Source organism: Bos javanicus, chromosome 15 (assembly GCF_032452875.1).
Source record: "Bos javanicus breed banteng chromosome 15, ARS-OSU_banteng_1.0, whole genome shotgun sequence".
Classification (NCBI taxonomy): Eukaryota; Metazoa; Chordata; class Mammalia; order Artiodactyla; family Bovidae; genus Bos; species Bos javanicus.
Window position 1 is genome coordinate 49,296,834 of NC_083882.1, and position 3,606 is coordinate 49,300,439.

Here is a 3,606-nt window from a genome sequence, read left to right on the forward strand (position 1 = left end):
ACCTATGAATTCACAGGTGCAGAATCAAAGATACATATGGTTGACTGCAGAGTGCTATGTGTCACATATGGAATTTTGACTGCATGGGAGTCAGTGCCCCTAACATATGCATTGTTCAAGGGTCAAATATAGTTAGCTGTGTATACATATGTATCTATCTACATAGAGAGAGAAAGAGTGTTATATAATTATATATGTATATATATATTTATGTATACTGTTATACAATTATATATTTCATATATATATGTATATATACAAATCTTCAGCTAGCCATACCTCTCGATAAATCCATCATAAGTCAAAAATGCATTTAATACATCTAACCTACCAAACATCATAGTTGGGCTTAGCCTACCTTAAACCAACTCAGCACACAGTTACATTAGCCTACAGTTGGACAAAATCATCTAAGACAAAGTGTTTTTTGTAACAACATGTTGAATATCTTACATAATTTATTGAATACTAAACTGAAAGTGAAAAACAATGGTTGTGTGGATACAGGATAGTTTTAAACACATAAGTTGCTTCTATTTATATATATACACACATATTGAGAGAGAAAATTGGAAGATCTCACTGTTTACAACATCATATAACTTCTGCATAAATATCTATTCAGTTATAAAGAAGATATTTGAGACTAAACAAGGAGGTATTTGATAAGAAACAATGTTTGGTTGCCACTCCCGTAACTTTTTCTGCCCAACAATGATTGCATTTTTAGTCCTCCAGCCTCCTTTTTTAGCTCTCCATGCTCTTGGCAGAAAACACACATTTTAAAGCTATAGGGCATAATCAATGATGTGTCACAAAGAAGAAATTCTAGTAGAATTATTCTCAAGATTATTCAATATCCTACTTTTCAGTCTCGTCTTCCTTCCCTCCCTCTCTTGTTTTTATGAAACAAAGATTTAGAGTAATAAAATTCAGTTTTATTTAAACTCCAATTATGTTTTTTTAATTTTATTCTATTTTTAAACTTTACATAATTGTATTAGTTTTGCCAAATATCAAAATGAATCCGCCACAGGTATACATGTGTTCCCCATCCTGAACCCTTCTCCCTCCTCCCTCCCCATACCATCCCTCTGGGTTGTCCCAGTGCACTAGCCCCAAGCATCCAGTATCGTGCATCGAACCTGGACTGGCATCTCGTTTCATACATGATATTTTACATGTTTCAATGCTATTCTCCCAAATCTTCCCACCCTCTCCCTCTCCCACAGAGTCCATAAGACTGTTCTATACATCAGTGTCTCTTTTGCTGTCTTGTACACAGGGTTATTGTTACCATCTTTCTAAATTCCATATACATGTGTTAGTATACTGTATTGGTGTTTTTCCTTCTGGCTTACTTCACTCTGCATAAGAGGCTCCAGTTTCATCCACCTCATTAGAACTGATTCAAATGTATTCTTTTTAATAGCTGAGTAATACTCCATTGTGTATTATCCATTTCTTATCCATTCATCTGCTGATGGACATCTAGGTTGCTTCCATGTCCTGGCTATTATAAACAGTGCTGCGATGAACACTGGGGTACACGTGTCTCTTTCCCTTCTGGTTTCCTCAGTGTGTATGCCCAGCAGTGGGATTGCTGGATCATAAGGCAGTTCTATTTCCAGTTTTTTAAGAAATCTCCACACTGTTCTCCATAGTGGCTGTACTAGTTTGCATTCCCACCAACAGTGTAAGAGGGTTCCCTTTTCTCCACACCCTCTCCAGCATTTATTACTTGTAGACTTTTGGATCGCAGCCATTCTGACTGGTGTGAAATGGTACCTCATAGTGGTTTTGATTTGCATTTCTCTGATAATGAGTGATATTGAGCATCTTTTCATGTGTTTGTTAGCCCTCTGTATGTCTTCTTTGGAGAAATGTCTATTTAGTTCTTTGGCCTATTTTTTGATTGGGTCATTTATTTTTCTGGAGTTGAGCTGTAGGAGTTGCTTGTATATTTTTGAGATTAGTTGTTTGTCAGTTGCTTCATTTGCTATTATTTTCTCCCATTCTGAAGGCTCTTTTCACCTTGCTAATATTTTCCTTTGATGTGCAGAAGCTTTTAAGGTTAGTTAGGTCCCATTTGTTTATTTTTGCTTTTATTTCCAATATTCTGGGAGGTGGGTCATAGAGGATCCTGCTGTGATGTATGTCAGAGAGTGTTTTGCCTATGTTCTCCTCTAGGAGTTTTATAGTTTCTGGTCTTACGTTTAGATCTTTAATATAAGTTTTCTTAAAGTAGAAGATTTCAGTCAATCTGGTAAAACAACAGCAACAACAAAAAGTTTACTGAAGAGTTTTTTTTTTTTGGGTGGGGGGAGATAAACAGATAATTCCTTCTTTCCAGTACTGGTAAACATCATGGTAACAGACCGGGACCTCCCAACATGGATCAGCACACATCTGCAATGAACTCATTATATGAAACCACAAGCAAGATGCCTCTTTCCAATGGCACCGAGTTTCACCCCTCCTCCTTCCTGTTGCTGGGAATCCCAGGACTGAGAAACATTCACATCTGGATTGGCTTTCCTTTTTGTGCTGTGTATCTGATCACACTCATAGGCAACTTCACCATCCTGTTTGTCATTCAGACTGAGCACAACATTCACCAGCCTATGTTCTGCTTCCTGGCTATTCTGGCTACCATTGACGTGGGGCTGTCCACAGCCACCATCCCTAAGATGCTGGGCATATTCTGGTTCAGCTGCATGGAGATAATTTTTGATGTCTGACTCACTCAAATGTTTTTCATTCACATCTTTACTGACATGGAGTCCTTCTTGCCATGACTTATGGTCGTTATGTAGCTATTTGTAACCTTCATTACACCATTTCTGACGGGGCTTCCCTGGTGGCTCAGTCAGTAAAGCATCTGCCTATAATGCAGGAGACCTGAGTTCAATCCCTGGGTTGGGAAGATCCCCTGGAGAAGGAAATGGCAATCCACTCCAGTACTCTTGCCTGGAAAATTCCATGTATGGAGGAGACTGGTAGACTCTGGTCCATGGGGTTGCAAATAGTCGGACATGACTGAGCACCTTCACTTGTTCACTTGTTCATTACAGCACAATCCTTACTAACATGATAGTATCTCTTACTGGTTTGGGGGTGATAGGGAGATCAGTCCTCTGTGTATTTCCTTTTGTATTCCTCATCTTGCAACTGCCCTTTTGTGGACACCAAGTCATCCCCCACATGTACTGTGAGAACATGGGTCTTGTTCATCTGGTCTGTGCAAGGATCAGGGTCAACATCATATATGGTCTGGGGACCATTGCTCTCCTGGGATTTGACATAATGGCCATTGCTCTCTCCTATGTTCAGATTCTTCATGCTGTTTTCCATCTCTCCTCCTGTGAGGTCAGACTCAAGTCTCTCAGCACCCGTGGTTCCCATGTATGCATAAGTCTAACCTTTTATACCCCAACCCTCTTCTCTTTTACGACACATTGGTTTGGCTGAAATGTTCCCTGCTACATCCATATTCTTCTGGCCAATCTCTATGTGGTTATTCCATCAATGCTTAACCCTGTCATCTATGGAGTTAGGACCAAGCAGATTCATGAAAGAGTGCTCAGAATATTCATCCCAAAATAA

The 3,606-nt window shown here is 39.2% G+C and overlaps 1 pseudogene; it reads left to right on the forward strand.

The window, feature by feature from the left end:
- Positions 1-2,332: 2,332 nt before the first annotated feature.
- Positions 2,333-3,606, forward strand: LOC133261318 (olfactory receptor 52E2-like; annotated as a pseudogene).